Source organism: Lissotriton helveticus, chromosome 3_1, assembly GCF_964261635.1.
Source record: "Lissotriton helveticus chromosome 3_1, aLisHel1.1, whole genome shotgun sequence".
Lineage (NCBI taxonomy): Eukaryota > Metazoa > Chordata > Amphibia > Caudata > Salamandridae > Lissotriton > Lissotriton helveticus.
In genome coordinates this window covers 2110218685-2110236800 of record NC_136061.1, presented here as the reverse complement: position 1 = coordinate 2110236800, position 18116 = coordinate 2110218685, and the positions used below count along the sequence as shown (strand labels likewise).

The following is an 18116-nucleotide window of genomic DNA, read 5'->3' as shown; positions in this document are numbered from 1 at the left end:
TGTACAGGTCATGTGCATATTTCATGCAAAAATAATATGAAACATAGTATAGTAATCTCCCATTGCTAACTGTTTCTTATGTTAACTTGTCCCTAGCTGCTCAGCCTGTGTGAATGTTCTGAGTGGAATGTTGGTGTGTGGGCTGTGTGAGGAATGCTTGGATGACTGGAGCAGAGTGACAGTTGGATGGATGGGGCTGAGCAGCTAGCAGGCTGCTCCCGGAGGGATTGTTAATGGATACATAGGACTGCTGATATACCTGTTGGTGAAGATTTGTACATATTTATCTACTACTGGAATAAACCTATATTAGCTTCATCATCACCTGTGTTGTCCACATTACTACACATAGCATCTAAATTTGTAAATGGCCGGAGTGAAATTGGCCTACCATTCAAAAATCGACCGACGTTTTGTTATCAGCTTAGAAGGGGTCCTTCAGTCACTGTAGAATACAGCAACCTGAGGGAGAACTGGCATCTAGAAATCATATTTGTGTAACCAATTTTTCATTTCTGCCGGAATATTAAGAACAGAAAATTAGACATATATATTTCTATCTGAAAAAGCGGCACCTAACAAATCAGTAGGACACAAAGATGATTGTACTCAGCCTACTCATTTCAAAAAGATGTATTCCAGGCAACGTGTTTCAATCTAAACAGGTCTTCATCACGGCCATGCATATATTACAGACTGAGCTGTTATGGTTAAAATTATGTCTTATCAACAGGAAACATTGCAAATATAGTTTTCTTGCACTTCAAATTCATGGTTTAAATTGTCCTGCCAAATGGTGGAAATTGGGACAGGGATGGGGAGGGTTGCAGAGGGTTTGTATTCCTCATCACAATTCAACTGGAATGTTTTGCTCTCCTATAACAAGCACTGGCAACATCAATTATATATGCTTATAACTAAAAATGCAGTCCAGGCCTATTGGTTTTACCAATGGATGTCTGTGTTCTGACATGAGCTACTGCCGAGGGTATGAACTTTTTTTTAGGACTTCTTGTCATTCTCACCAAGTGCTTTCAGGTCTGGCCAGACAGCTTGTCTGTGAGGGGTGTAAGAGTCATTGTAGTAGAATGGGACTCCTTCTCTGATGGATATGGTAGTATTGCCTGTACAGTGACAACTCTCCTGTACCTAGAGCAAATTTGTGGACAATATTGGTTCCCTCCTAGAGGACCCTCCTAGAGAACCCTTGCTTGTGAAAGGGACATCACCGTACTAGGCGACTTTAACTTTCACATGGAAGCCTTATCAGTCATAGACACTGCGGCTTTGCTGGATACATTGGGTTCACTGGGGCATACTAAAAGAAGCAATGCACCTACACACTCTGCCGTACATATTGTAGACAAGCTTTTTACGAACAATACAGAGATTACGGTCAAGGAGGTTTTACTTTTAGTGTGGTCTGATCACCATGCTATCATCTTTGAGATAAATAAGTTAGAACGCTCTAAGAATATTAGGCATGGCTTCTCAAGTCAGTCTCAGTCTTGGAGAAATATTAACAGTTCTCTTCTTACTCAACAGCTGGCTAATACCCAAAATGAACTCTCTCCTGATGTAGAGCAGCCCTCTCAATACTATACAGACTGGCTTCAAGCTGCCTTTTCTAAATTACCCCTTATAACAAAGTCTCCAAGAATAGGAAAATTCCTTCTGTCCCTTGGTTTTCAGAGGCATATAGGCTTGAAAAGCAAAACTGCCGGAGACAGTAAAGACGCTGGTCATTACAATATGATCCATTAGATAAATCCCGGTATATGCAAGCTTTGTCTAAATATAAAAACCTCCCAATCAAGGAAAAGAGCGACTATTTCACTAAGCAAATCAAGATAGCTAAATATTCTATCAAACAGCTTTTCCAAGTGGTATCCAAACTCACTACACCTCTTGATAATGATTCCAGTAACCTGCAAGCTTTTTGTGACACTTTGGCGCAGTGCTTTAAGGACAAAGTTAATCAAATCTATTTGAGCTTGAGGCTGCTACTCCTTCTGATGTCATATCTGATACTTTCAAGGATTCTCATGAGGTATGCTCTTTCACTGAATGTTCCCCTGTTACTGCCGACCAGAAAGCCATCATGGCCAGCAAGGCAAAATCTGTCTCGCATTTCGACCCCTGCCCTCCCTTGGCTCTTAAACGTATTTCAGACATGATAGGTGCAAACCTTGAAGCCATCTTCATATCCATGTTGATCTACTGAGTTTTTCCCACTCAGTGGAAAATTGCCTGTATTCTCCCACTCAAAAAGAAACCCCGCCTGTACCCAGTTGATCCCAACAATTATCAGCCCATTGCGCACCTTCGGGTTCCCTCAAAATTAGTAGAAAAGCTATAAACTATCAGCTTAATGAGTACATACACGAGAATCAACTGTTGGAAGAGCCTCAATTTGGTTTCTGGTCTTGGCATTGCTCAGAGTCAGCTTTGATGAAAGCAACGGAGGAGATTAGGATCGCGCTGCACAGAGGTAGAGCTGCGCCACTTATTCTCCTTTAATTGTCAGCAGCATTTGACACGGTTGCTGACAGGATGCTGATCAACCATCTCAGTACTTTGGGTATCAAGAATAAGGCCAAGTCTCTACTGGCCTCTTTTCTCTCAGATAGACTTCAATCAATAGCATTGGGTCATTTTGAAATCTTTTCTTTTTCTCTCCTGTCTTGGTTCCACACGGTTCATCTATCAGTCCAACTATGTTTAACATTTATGCTACACAATTAGCCCTTTAAGTTACATCTTTTGGCCTCTCACTAACCTCATACATAGACGACAATCAAAGTGTTCTGTCAGCCTTCAAAAGCGGTATTGAGGTGTCTACTTGGTGGACCTTGTGCGACTCTGGGGAGAGGGTGTTGGGGAAGGGGGAGTTGGGGAGTAGGGGTCTGTTGGGGGGGGGAGCAGTAGTTTCATAAGTATTGCCATGTCATATATTTGCTTGTTGTTGCTCACAAAGAAGTCGATTGCTCTCCGGCTGATGTAATGCTTAATACCGCAGTTCTCTCTGGTGTGCAGCGCCCTGCAACATGTGTGCAGTCTGACAATAAAACAGGTTTTCAACAAAAAAAAAAAAAAAAAAAACGGTATTGAGGTATCTGCCCATTTCTGAGTCTGGTGACCATTAGGCTCCGTAGGAAAAGGAAGAAGGCAGATTGACTCCACCGTGAGGAACACGTACCCGGAGCCCTCCGGTAATGCTGTTGCTTGTTACTTTTAGAAGAATGAAACATTCTGTTTAAGGATTATCGCTAAGAAACATGATAGCATGATAGCAACAGGGCTATCTCAGACAGAGATTACTTACATTCTCTTTAGGGGTGGGCGGAATTTGCGTAGTCGCGCTACGCAAAGCTCCGCAAAACGGTAAAAAATCTCTGTGAGCACGCAAAAGTTCTGCAAACACGCGGAATTGCTTGTTCCGCCCGTTCACGATGCTTTTTTCCTGTTTGTGAACGCTCTTTACGTGCTCGTGGAGAAATATCTTGAGACCACGCATTTTGAAAGCGCAAACAAGCAAAAAATCCCACAAAGCTGCAGAATTTTTGGCAATTCCGCGATCTCCGCAGAACGCAAAATTTCCCAAATTTTCAAAATTCCGCAACCGGAAGGGAATTTACCACCCAGGCCTAATTCTCTTTAGATGCTGCACTGGTATACATCATCCCTTTCTCGTCTCTAGCGACTGGTTGCACTCCCCTGCCAGCTGATCTGGTCCGACCACTCTGCTTTCTACTGGCCCAGCCTGTATCCAGCTCATCCTTTGGCTCCCCAAAGATCAGCGGCTCGAGCTATAGAAACAAGAATAGAGCTATCCCAGACAGACCAGCTGCGTGCATGACCAGGGTCCCTGGAAAATGCTGTGGGATCCACCAGCGCAACTGGCTGCACATGCAATAGCATCATTCGGGATGGATGGAGGAATGCATGGATCTATCAGTGAGTGGATGGATGGATGGATCCGTGAGTGGATGGATGGATGGATCCGTGAGTGGATGGATGGATGGATCCGTGAGTGGATGGATGGATGGATCCGTGAGTGGATGGATGGATGGATGGATCCGTGAGTGGATGGATGGATGGATCCGTGAGTGGATGGATGGATGGATCCGTGAGTGGATGGATGGATGGATGGATCTGTGGATGGATGGATGGATCCGTGAGTGGATGGATGGATGGATGGATCCGTGAGTGGATGGATGGATGGATCCGTGAGTGGATGGATGGATGGATCCGTGAGTGGATGGATGGATGGATCCGTGAGTGGATGGATGGATGGATCCGTGAGTGGATGGATGGATGGATCCGTGAGTGGATGGATGGATCCGTGAGTGGATGGATGGATGGATCCGTGAGTGGATGGATGGATGGATCCGTGAGTGGATGGATGGATGGATGGATGGATCCGTGAGTGGATGGATGGATGGATCCGTGAGTGGATGGATGGATGGATGGATCCGTGAGTGGATGGATGGATGGATGGATCCGTGAGTGGATGGATGGATGGATGGATGGATGGATGGATCCGTGAGTGGATGGATGGATGGATGGATCCGTGAGTGGATGGATGGATGGATGGATCCGTGAGTGGATGGATGGATGGATCCATGAGTGGATGGATGGATGGATCCGTGAGTGGATGGATGGATGGATCCGCAAGTGAGTGGATGGATGGATGGATCCGCAAGTGAGTGGATGGATGGATGGATGGATGGATCCGCGAGTGAGTGGATGGATGGATCCGTGAGTGAGTGGATGGATGGATGGATCAGTGAGTGAGTGGATGGATGGATGGATGGATCCGTGAGTGAGTGGATGGATGGATGGATCCGTGAGTGAGTGGATGGATGGATGGATCCGTGAGTGAGTGAGTGGATGGATGGATGGATCCGTGAGTGAGTGGATGGATGGATGGATCCGTGAGTGGATGGATGGATGGATCCGTGAGTGGATGGATGGATGGATCCGTGAGTGGATAGATCCGTGAGTGGATGGATGGATCCGTGAGTGGATGGATGGATGGATCCGTGAGTGGATGGATGGATGGATGGATCCGTGAGTGGATGGATGGATGGATGGATCCGTGAGTGGGTGGATGGATGGATCCGTGAGTGGGTGGATGGATGGATCCGTGAGTGGATGGATGGATGGATCCGTGAGTGGATGGATGGATGGATGGATCCGTGAGTGGATGGATGGATGGATGGATCCGTGAGTGGATGGATGGATGGATGGATCCGTGAGTGGATGGATGGATGGATGGATCCGTGAGTGGATGGATGGATGGATCCGTGAGTGGATGGATGGGTGGATGGGTGGATGGATGGATGGATGGATGGATCCGTGAGTGGGTGGATGGATGGATGGATGGATCCGTGAGTGGATGGATGGATCCGTGAGTGGATGGATGGATCCGTGAGTGGATGGGTGGATGGAACTGTGAGTGGATGGGTGGATGGAACTGTGAGTGGATGGATGGATGGATGGATCCGTGAGTGGATGGATGGATGGATCCGTGAGTGGATGGATGGATGGATCCGTGGATGGATGGATGGATCCGTGGATGGATGGATGGATGGATCCGTGGGTGGATGGATGGATGGATCCGTGGGTGGATGGATGGATGGATGGATCCGTGAGTGGATGGATGGATGGATCCGTGAGTGGATGGATGGATGGATCCGTGAGTGGATGGATGGATGGATCCTTGAGTGGATGGATGGATGGATCCGTGAGTGGATGGATGGATGGATCCTTGAGTGGATGGATGGATGGATCCGTGAGTGGATGGATGGATGGATGGATGGATGGATCCGTGAGTGGATGGATGGATGGATCCGTGAGGGACTGGATGGATCCGTGAGGGACTGGATGGATCCGTGAGGGGTTGGATGGATCCGTGAGGGGTTGGATGGATCCGTGAGGGGTTGGATGGATCCGTGAGTGGATGGATGGATGGATCCGTGAGTGGATGGATGGATGGATCCGTGAGTGGATGGATGGATGGATCCGTGAGTGGATGGATGGATGGATCCGTGAGTGGATGGATGGATGGATCCGTGAGTGGATGGATGGATGGATCCGTGAGTGGATGGATGGATGGATCCGTGAGTGGATGGATTGGATGGATCCGTGAGGGACTGGATGGATCCGTGAGGGACTGGATGGATCCGTGAGGGACTGGATGGATCCGTGAGGGGTTGGATGGATCCGTGAGGGGTTGGATGGATCCGTGAGGGGTTGGATGGATCCGTGAGGGGTTGGATGGATCCGTGAGGGGTTGGATGGATCCGTGAGGGGTTGGATGGATCCGTGAGGGGTTGGATGGATCCGTGAGTGGTTGGATAGTTGGATGGATCCGTGAGTGGTTGGATAGATGGATGGATCCGTGAGTGGATGGATAGATGGATGGATCCGTGAGTGGATGGATAGATGGACGGACGGATGGATGGATCAGAGAGTGGATGGATGGATCAGAGAGTGGATGGATGGATCCGTGAGTGGATGGATGCATGGATGAGTGGATGGATGCATGGATGAGTGGATGGATGCATGGATGAGTGGATGGATGGATCAGTGAGTGGATGGATGGATCAGTGAGTGGATGGATGAATGGATGGATGGATGGATCAGTGAGTGGGTGGATCAGTGAGTGGGTAGAGGGGACAGTCAGTGGATGGAAGGATGAATGGATCTATTAGTGAGTGGATGGATGATGAATGGATGGATCAGTGAGTGGATGGATGCATGGATGGGTGGGTGGTAGGAAGAATGGATGCATAGTGAGTGGATACAAGGATGGATGTATAGATGAATGGTAGTCACCGAGACAACTCAGAGCCCATGGACGAATGGATGGATGGACAGTCAGATGGATGGGTGGGTGAAGGAATGGATGGATGGAAGGCTCCGTGAGTGGATGGATGGATGGATGGATGGATGGGTGGTAGGAAGAATGGATGCATAGATGAGTGAGTGGATACACGGATGGATGTATAGATAAATGGTAGTCACCGAGACAACGAGCCCAAAGTACGCAATCAATGCCTGCGTCTATGCTAGCCTCACGCACACCTGCGATTATGCAGGATCTGGGTTCTGCCATTATGCTATCTGCGGGGCTCAGCCGCCCCAGCTCTCCCTGCTCCCTCCCCTCCCCGTTGTGAAGCGGGAGCAGCTGTGCAAATAAATAAGCCTCGAATGAAGGCACTTTATGTCGCCCCCGCGAGTCTGCTGAAGTGGCTGAAATTGGCCTCCGTACAATGGGAGCCGCTCCTGCGTTTCTGCTCCTCTGTGCTATTTCCAGCAAGTACATCATCACACGTCTGCGAGTATGGGGGTATCTCAGAAAGGCATTTCCTGCGCCCTCCGTCTCCAGCTCCAATGCCTGACTCAAGAACGGATGCACTTTGTTCTCTTGGTGCTCACAGCTGCTTGGAAACTTAAATACGCCGAACAAGGAGAAGCTCTCCACGTCCCTGCCTGTAATTCTCTCACAGCCTCTCCATTTTCCTATTAGCCTCTGATGAATCCTCGGCGGCGCCGGGCTTTGGTAACCTTTCACGGTCCTCTTATTGGAGGCTTCAAAGGACACCAGATGCAGACACCCTGCTTTTGATTGGAGTCACTTAAGTTTGGAATCTGCATAATTCCGAGGAAGTAGGTGAGAACGTGACCTTTCCCGGCGAAGGCGTCATCTTTATCAATCAAGGTTACCTTGTACCGTGCAAATCTATCTCTGCGTACAGAAAGCGCCGGGGGTCACACAGCGCCGCGAGGAGCGAGCCGGGAACACTTGCGGCCAGAGGGTGTGCAACGATTCCGTGACCGAGAGGCAGGTAGGGATGCTGCGGCATGGCCCGCGTTGCGAGAACTCAGGCTGTGGAACAAACAGCGTTGTAAAGATCCAGGAGTGAGGCATTAATATGGCGCTGCGAGGACTGAGGCAGCAGGCATGAACAGCGCTGGAAAGAGACCCAGGCTGTGGAATAAACAGCGCTGCTAGGACTTAGGCTGTGAAATAACAAGCACTGCGAGGGCCCATGTGCGAGGCATGAATAGCGATGCAAAGACCCGGCCAGGAGGCATGAGCAGCGCCGCGTGGACATTGAGGGATTGTGACGAACATATTTTCAAACATTTAAACCTCTATCTTCAGTTTGCGGAGACTCCAATAATACCTTGCTTCCTTTGCTGATGCGTTAATGGCATTAACATAACAAGCAATAATTCACCGTTGCGGCCCGGGGGCAAAAGCAGGAAGTCAGGCATCCTTGCCCGTGACATGGGCGGGGCCTGTGATGCGGCCGGAAGAGGCTGGTCGTGCTTATTCACGCAGGGCTCCCATGAGGAAGGGAGAGCCCTGCGGTAGCGGTGAAAGTCTTCAGAAGTCCGAGAGGCGGGGTGTGTTTCTGCAGGGCTCCCGTATGCTGGGGGAGCCCTGCATAGCGTCGATTGGAACTCCGAGCAGGCCGCCAAGAACAGTCTGCACAGCAGCCCGATGACTGGGGCTGCATGCTGGCAGATGTGAACGGCGTTAGGGGTGCCTGTACGACTTTGCACGTTTCCTCTGGGCGGGAAGGCGAGGGGTCGTTGTTGTGCCAGGGAGCCGGTTTTAGGAGGTGCGTTGACGGGGAACGTTTCCTCTGGCCAGGTGGGTGGGCGGGCAGGTGGGCGGGGAGGGGAGCTTGGTCGTGGTTGTGCCAGGGAGCCAGTTTTAGGAGGCGCATGAACGAAACTAAAAGCTACTAAGCTAAAGGCAACAGTTCACAGTCGGAGCGTGTGTTCACGCGCGCGACCTGATACGATTCCGGCATGCTGCGCGTGCTCATCTCCTGTCTCCTGGGAAGCAGAGCCGGCGACTATAGGTCGCGCAGGCGAGACAGCGCTTTTGCGCTGTATTCGCCAGGTGCGAGACCTAAAAAGGTGTCCTCAGCCCCTTCCTAAATTGGAACAGGGGTGGGACTGTCCTTCTGGATATGAGGATGTTGTTTAGCAATGTGTTCCCTCATATAGTTCTTTTTTAAGATTCGCTAAGGTGTCATCCATTCTGGTACAGGACCAGGATCTTGTTCCTGACATATTGACTAAAAGAGAGCAGCACATAGCATGCACCTTTCTGTGGCAGGAGTGTTTTGCATTAAAATCAAGATGGCTATAAATATTGCTTCACGTCACTTGACCATGCTTTTGCACCTCAACTGGGATTTAGTCCTGTGACTTTATTTACTGGAATTCAATCGCTCCTAGGACTGCTCCTTGCAAAACGAAGATGCCTGCATAAACGCCATCCTCCTCATTTTGACAACTCAGATGATGGGTCATCTTTCCTCATCAAGAAGTAAATCTAGGGACAGACAAGGCTGTATAGAGACCCTATACCTATGTGTCTCCCAGACCCTTTCAACCGCCTTCAGGCTGACTTTGAAGTGTTCGTTCACCAAACTGGATTCAAGTTGCTAGGTAGGGACAGTCAGCATATCACATCAGAAAAAATTGACTAAATTAGCAATTCTTACTGAGAAGAAGTGCCTTGAGAACTCGTCTTCCTACTTGGAGTTAGCTACCGCTGTAGTTCAACACTCTGGTTTAGGCACATTTCACACCCTGCGGCGCAGGGACAGCAGGCGGCACGGGGACAGCAGGCGGCACAGGGACAGAAGGCTGAAAAACTAAGGAGTTAGGCCCATACAAGGGGTGGGGTAGGCTGGACCCTATTAAATCTTAACAAACACAAAATGCCTGCCCCCACCTTTTCTTTTAATTCTTATTCGAACCAATAGGACAAACACAAATTTTTACGTTTGGCCTGGTATTTATTTTATACCCATCAATTTCAGTTTTTTTGAGTTTTTTTTGTATAAAAATGTATACAGAAAAGAAAAACAAACATTCAATATATTTCACTTAGACCTGTACATTACTATTTACAAAACTAACATTATATACATTTCAATAATACAATTCCCATGCATTCTACAGGTAATACAAACACGAAAAGAAAGTTCAACAAGTTATTATTCAATAGACCTAATCTATATTCATAGGAAAGAGAAAAGACAAAGTCAAAGAGAAAGAGCAAGACTTTCGTTAAACAATGACTTGACAACTGGCCACAGCCAGTTGGAACGCTTGGTGTAACAAGATAGCTTCTTCAGATGTGCCGACGCGTTTCTAGTCCAAGGAAACCAGTTCCTGGACTTTCATCAGGGCTTTGTCAATTGTCTGTATCAAAAATGCAGAAAAACAATAAAGTGTTCATTATTTGACTGCATTCCTCTTATCTGTTAAAGTTGCAGCACCACTTATTTACAAAAAAGGTACCGGAGATCTTTTTGAAAAAAAACTTTTTCGTCTCTTTCTGTATCTTCCAACTCAGGTAGCAGATTCTGAATACTGTTATCTTAATTAAAGAGAAATGAGGACAGTCCGACCTACAAACGATATGAAGCTACATTGTAACTTTGAAACATACTCCCCATATGAGGCTTATTGGAAGTGTAACACAATTAAGCCATACCTCCCAAGTTGAGGGTCCAAAAACAAACATAGCTATGTTTCCATTCTTGCTCTTATTTTGTGACCGGATCTAATAAAGAAATGGATTGACTCGTTAGCTCCCAATATTTTAGGATATCGCACTAAAGCTCTTTATTAAAAAAATCTTACACGCCCGTACCTTGATTTCCAAAATGCACAAAGGAAAATATCATTCACACTCGCCCATTTGAGGGCTCCTTCGTGGAGCGCTAAACTCGCGATTGGTTGTGCGCTTATCGTTTCTTCTTGTTGATTATTATTTCAGCAGTAGTAAACCTGTCCTCGACTGAAATACCTACGGGTGGAAAATTCTTTTGTCAGTGTGCGGAGACTTACGAAAGCCTAACTCTACGCGCTGACGAACGGATACTTTGTGCTGGATATTACGACCACTAGTTAAGGCCAGGGATAGCGGATTGGCTTCCCTGGGCCTCCCGTTTGCTTACCCGGCATCGGATATTTCTGAAACTCTTTGAGCACCGGGACGCCCGGAGTATACCATCTCCACGCGTCCTCCGTCCATAACACCCGATTAGGACCGGGTTGGAACTATCACCGGTCCGACGACACAGCTTATTTTTTCATACCCTACAGCCCTGAAGAGTCACGGGTTCATCCCGGTGTTGACGAAACACGTGTCGGCTGGATTTCTCTTATGAAGCAAATACTGAAATTGATTGAATAAACATCTCACGATTCAAAGACATTGGAGTGTGATCCTATCCTTTTCATCAAACTAATACCAAACTTAACTGTTGAATATACATGCAGGTTGTGTGCGCTTGATTTTGTGTACAATTAAGCCATACCTCCCAAGTTGAGGGTCCAAAAACAAACATAGCTATGTTTCCATTCTTGCTCTTATTTTGTGACCGGATCTAATAAAGAAATGGATTGACTCGTTAGCTCCCAATATTTTAGGATATCGCACTAAAGCTCTTTATTAAAAAAATCTTACACGCCCGTACCTTGATTTCCAAAATGCACAAAGGAAAATATCATTCACACTCGCCCATTTGAGGGCTCCTTCGTGGAGCGCTAAACTCGCGATTGGTTGTGCGCTTATCGTTTCTTCTCGTTGATTATTATTTCAGCAGTAGTAAACCTGTCCTCGACTGAAATACCTACGGGTGGAAAATTCTTTTGTCAGTGTGCGGAGACTTACGAAAGCCTAACGTGGCTGTTATCTGCACACAACGCTAGCGAAACCGCTGTAAAGAAACTGTTGTCTTTACTCGTACCTCATTGTCAGCTACTAGCCCGGAACTGAATCCCTCGATGCTGGTGGTCCCGGGGGCCGTCTAAAAAGACCTATATATTGAGATAGACGAACACTGCAAGCTTTCTGGGACACGTAGTTTCTATCAATGAAGAGGCCGCCAGCGCCGCTACAGAGCCCTGTAGCATTGCCGGTTCAGTGCGACCAAATGCAACGAAGTCAGACAGGTTGGTTTTATGTTGTGCTCAGACATTCAATAGAAGTGGGACCCTGTCAGTATTAATTACAGAAGACAAGTTTGGTAATTAATTTACATATTGGGGGGACCAACTAAAGTTCAATACACGGCCGGATTGGCAGCATTCATGTCACAGGGGGGTTATTATTGGAGGCCATCAGTGATGTCATATTTGGCAATATATAAAGAATGCAAAGTAGGATGGCACATTATAAAAATTTCAATTGTTATCACCTGGATCAAACGGATACTCATAGTCGTGCTTTTTCTGACAGGCTATTTAAACCTGAGACTGTGCTATTGAATTTAAGAATAAGATATGCCTCTTTCTGTAGTAGAACTCTGTCCACATCAGTTAGACATCTCGTCTGATTCATAGTGAATAAGATCGACCGTTTGAAATCATTCTCGCTGTGACCTTTCTCGACCATAGGGGCAGATATAACTTTCTTAGGTTTTGTTTCCAATAGACATTCACGCCCCGTGAATGTCTATTAGAAACAAAACCTAAGAAAGAGCTAGATAGACAAGTGTTTCCAATAGACATTCGCGGGGCGTGAATCTTGCTCTTTTGCGAGAATGTTTCTCGCAAAAGAGCAAGATTCACGCCCCGTGAATGTCTATTGGAAACAAAACCTAAGAAAGAGCTAGATAGACTAGTATGTGTGACCACATTTGGCCCTGAAACACACAAAATGAGACAGGCGGTACTTAAGAACTGGCACCTCCTCGAGGGTCTGGAATGTCCCTTTCCGAGACCTATTTTCGCCTATAAGAAAAACCAAAGTATAGGCCAACAGATTGTCAGAGCTGACGTTTCTGTTCCTAAGGCCAAAAATGATTTACTCAGTCAGTGGAAGATGAAATCACTTGAAGGCCACCACGGGTGCGGGAATTGTATTGCGTGCTCCAGTACGATAGAAGGAAATGAATTCTCACACTTAGGCACGAAATGGAAACATCATGGATTTACAACATGTAAAACAAAAAACGTGGTGTATGTTATAATATGCCCGTGCAATAAAATCTACATTGGCAAAACTAACCAGCAGGTGATTCTGAGAATAAGTCAGCACAGATCGCGCATAAAAAAGAAAGTTATATCTGCCCCTATGGTCGAGCACTTCTTAGAGAAAGGTCACAGCGAGAATGATTTCAAATGGTCGACCTTATTCACTATGAATCAGAGGAGATGTCTAACTGATGTGGACAGAGTTCTACTACAGAAAGAGGCATATCTTATTCTTAAATTCAATAGCACAGTCTCAGGTTTAAATAGCCTGTCAGAAATAGCACGACTATGAGTATCCGTTTGATCCAGGTGATAACAATTGAAATTTTTATAATGTGCCATCCGACTTTGCATTCTTTATATATTGCCAAATATGACATCACTGATGGCCTCCAATAATAACCCCCCTGTGACAAAATGCTGCCAATCCGGCCGTGTATTGAACTTTAGTTGGTCCCCCCAATATGCAAATTAATTACCAAACTTGTCTTCTTTAATTCATACTGCCAGGGTCCCACTTCTATCGAATGTCTGAGCACAACATAAAACCAACCTGTCTGACTTCGTTGCATTTGGACGCACTGAACCTGCAATGCTACAGGGCTCTGTAGCGGCGCTGGCGGCCTCTTCATTGATAGAAACTACGTGTCCCAGAAAGCTTGCAGTGTTTGTCTATCTCAGTATATAGGTCTTTTTAGACGGCCCCCGGGACCACCAGCATCGAGGGATTCAGTTCCGGGCTAGTAGCTGACAATGAGGTACGAGTAAAGACAACAGTTTCTTTACAGCGGTTTCGCTAGCGTTGTGTGCAAATAACAGCCGCTTTAGGCTTTCGTAAGTCTCCGCACACTGACAAAAGAATTTTCCACCCGTAGGTATTTCAGTCGAGGACAGGTTTACTACTGCTGAAATAATAATCAACGAGAAGAAACGATAAGCGCACAACCAATCGTGAGTTTAGCGCTCCACGAAGGAGCCCTCGAATGGGCGAGTGTGAATGATATTTTCCTTCATGCATTTTGGAAATCAAGGTACGGGCGTGTAAGATTTTTTTAATAAAGAGCTTTAGTGCGATATCCTACAATATTGGGAGCTAACGAGTCAATCCATTCCTTTATTAGATCCGGTCACAAAATAAGAGCAAGAATGGAAACATAGCTGTGTTTGTTTTTGGACCCTCAACTTGAGAGGTATAGCTTAATTGTGTTACACTTCCAATAAGCCTCATATGGGGAGTATGTTTCAAAGTTACAATGTAGCCTTCATTTTGTTTGTAGGTCGGAGTGTCCTCATTTCTCTTTAATTAAGATAACAGTATTCAGAATCTGCTACCTGAGTTGGAAGATACCGAAAGAGACGAAAAAGGTATTTTTCAAAAAGATCTCAGGTACCTTTTGTGTAAATAAGTGGTGCTGCAACTTTAACAGATAAGAGGAATGCAGTCAAATAATGAAAACTTTATTGTTTTTCTGCATTTTTGATACAGACAATTGACAAAGCCCTGATGAAAGTCCAGGAACTGGTTTCCTTGGACTAGAAACGCGTCGGCACATCTGAAGGAGCTATCTTGTTACACCAAGCGTTCCGCTGTGGCCAGTTGTCAAGTCATTGTTTAACGAAAGTCTTGCTCTTTCTCTTTGACTTTGTCTTTTCTCTTTCCTATGAATATAGATTAGGTCTATTGAATAATAACTTGTTGAACTTTCCTTTCGTGTCTGTATTGTGTATTATGTGTAGAATGCAGGGGAATTGTATTATTGAAATGTATATAATGTTAGTTTTGTACATAGTAATGTACAGGTCTAAGTGAAATATATTGAATGTTTGTTTTTCTTTTCTGTATACATTTTTATACAAAAAAATACTCCAAAAAAACTGAAATTGATGGGTATAAAATAAATACCAGGCCAAACGTAAAAATTTGTGTTTGTCCTATTGGTTCGAATAAGTATTAAAAGAAAAGGTGGGGGCAGGCATTTTGTGTTTGTTAACAGGGACAGAAGGCGGCGCAGGGACAGGGACAGCAGGCAGTGCAGCGACAGCAGGTGGTGCAGGGGCCTGGACAGCAGGTGGCGCAGGGGCAGCAGGTGGCGCAGGGACAGCAGGCGGCGTAGGGACAGCAGGCGATGCAGGGGAAGCAGGCGGAGCAGGGGAAGCAGGCGAGGCAGGGGAAGCAGGCGGCGGAGGGGAAGCAGGCGGCGCAGGGGAAGCAGGCGGCGCAGGGGCAGCATACGGAGCAGGGGCAGCAGGTGGCGCAGGGGCAGGAGGCGAGGCAGGAGGCGGTGTAGGGGCCGCAGGTGGTACAGGAACAGCAGGCAGCACAGGGGCAGCAGGCAGCACAGGGGCAGCAGGTAGCACAGGGGCAGCAGGCAGCACAGGGGCAGCAGGCAGCAAAGGGGCAGCAGGCAGCACAGGGGCAGCAGGCAGCACAGGGGCAGCAGGCAGCACAGGGGCATCCTTCGACTGTGCTAAACATAGTCATTCTTGCTGAACTGAGGAGTACATGCTTTTACACTTTCAATCTGCTTTGACTACCAACAAAGATTTCCTTACACCATAAAGGACGCTTTACTGCACCTCGACACTAATATGTGAAACCAATGGTTCACATGATGTATTATGGGGCACCTTCCAGAGAGGTCTCAACACATCACGGGAACTTTACTACTGGGGGGCTACCAGCCGGGTCTTGGTATACCTTGCTTTAACGCTCAAGACATATGGTTTTAGGTATGGGTGAAAAATATTTCCTGTGCAGGTGATTATAATGCATGTATGTTATGTACTGTGGAACCCACTGTTGATTCCCTCATGCCAATCCTTTTCATGTGTAGCTATTTGAAAAGTTACGGACACCCACCTACTAGTGTCACGGATAGTAGATTCCTATCCGTGACAACACTACAACAAAGGCTTCAGATTTTCTGTGTGACACTCAATTGTGCTCTATGCTAGTTTTAGAAAGGTAAGATATTCATAAATACAAATCAAAAGACCATAATATTATACAAAAATAAGAATAATGAAAAGCTGCCAATGTAGTTTGCGCCTAGGTCTCTCAAAGGTTGGATGTCTTAAACCACTTCTACTGAAAACAGGACAGACTTGAAAAGGAAATGAAGATGCTGCCCCCGACTGCCTAAATCAGGTACCCACATACAAGACTTCAAATGTTTATTCCTATCTAGTATGCAGCAGCCTACGTATTTCATTTCCACAAAGTACACCAGAAGCTGATTAGGAAAAGAAAAGCTAGCAAGGCAATGATCTAAGAAAAATAGCTGAGAATGGCAAAACTAGTTTCAGGCGAAAAACGCGATTTTAGTGTGGTTGCTAACTGCAGGAGCTCCTTAATGGCCCAGACGTTAGCAGGAACGTAATTCTAATGCTAGAGGGTAGGCCTCAGAGGAGAACATGAACAACGTTTCCAGTACAGTGGGCCTTGTGCAAGTAAAAAATATGAAATATCAAGGCAAGAATGTCTGCCCAAGTTTGCAGCAAGTCAGCCATACAGAAGTGTCCATGTACTGCTATTGGCTTGAGAAAACGGCTAACCAAAGTAAGAACAGTTCTATCCATAGAACGTTATGGAAGCTATACACAGTGCAAGTCCAATGCAAATGCATTTTATCAGACAATCTACTTTACTTTAATTTATATTTCTTTGACGGTGTATGGGTCAATCATTAAATCTTTGTGTGCGTTCGAATGTCTTCAAGGTTGAAAACAGAAAGTCAGTGAAAAACAATATGCGTTCAGCTCCGTGATGCGTTTTTTAACCCACACCAAACAGAATAACCCGTACATATTAGTAATTAGGAAGACTGATTAAACAAAAAATAAATGGGTATAGTAACTCACACTGGGCATTATTTTGAGTTTTTCTTCCGCTCTTCATTTCTTCAGTAGTTTTCCTTTGTTATTTGTGCAAACATTTCATTTTGGGGGAAGACTTTCAAAGTCATATCTGGTTAGCCTTAGCCATTGAGGTTTTCAGAACCCTGATCCCAACTGCAGCTAAAGATCATTAGTAAACATTATGTTCCTGAAATTCCTTGCATGATTATGTGCAGATATACTTCAATCAATCAATAAAACAGAATTTGCACAGTGTAGCACTGTCACCCCTAGGGGTATCCGGGCGCTGGGTCTCTGTCGAAGAGCCAGGTCTTTAGTCTCTTTCTGAAGTCTGCCAGCGGGGGGCTGTGCGGAGCTGGAGAGGAAGGTCGTTTTAGGTCTTGGCAGCAATATAGAAGGAGCGGCCACCATTGCAGCTGCGATAGATACAGGTGTGTTTGCCAGGTCAAGTGAAGGGGTGGTAGTTAAATCGTTGTAGGCATGTGTGAGGAGCTGGAACTGCCATCTTCCCTTAATGGGGAGCCAGTGGCGGTCTATCAGGTGGGGGGCGATGTTGGTTAGTTTGGGAAGGTCCAGGATGAGTCTGGCTACTGCACTCTGATGGGCTGGAGGCTTCTGAGGAGCTGGGTGGAGATGCTGGCGTAGAGAGAGTTGCTGTAGTCGAGGCCGCTTATGACGAGGGTCTAAGTGACCGTCTTTCTGGTGTTGGCTGGGATCACCCTGAAGATTCTGCTAAGCATGCAAAATGTGTGGTGGAAGGTGGAGGCGACTGTGTTGACTTGTCGTTTCATGGTCAGTGGCTATCAAGGATGTTGAAGAGGTTGTATGCTTGGTCAGTGTGCTTGTGGGTCTGAGTTCTGCAGGACACAAGCTGTAGTCCCGAAGATCAGTACTTCAGTTTTGTCGGAGATGAGTTGGAGGAATTGTCTCTCATCCATTCGGCTACGTTGGTCATGATGCTGCAGAGGTTGGTTTTGGCATTGGAGGTATCCTTGGTGAGCAAGAGGATCAGTTGAGTGTCATCTGGGTAGGAGATTATGTTAAGTCCATGGGGTCTGAAGATCAATCAATCAATCAATCAATCACAGGAATTTATATAGCGCACTACTTACCCGGAGGGTCTCAAGGCGCTAGGGGGGGGTGCTGCTACTGCTCGAATAGCCAGGTCTTGAGAGGGGGTTCATGTAGATGTTGAACAGGGTGGAGCCGAAGGATGATCCTTATGGTACACC

General features: G+C 46.3%; 1 protein-coding gene across 16 annotated transcripts in view; it reads right to left on the bottom strand.

Moving 5' to 3' along the window:
* Window positions 1-18116, bottom strand: part of PPIP5K1 (diphosphoinositol pentakisphosphate kinase 1) — a 1366868-nt gene that overhangs the window by 1199073 nt on the left and 149679 nt on the right. The window lies entirely within an intron of this gene.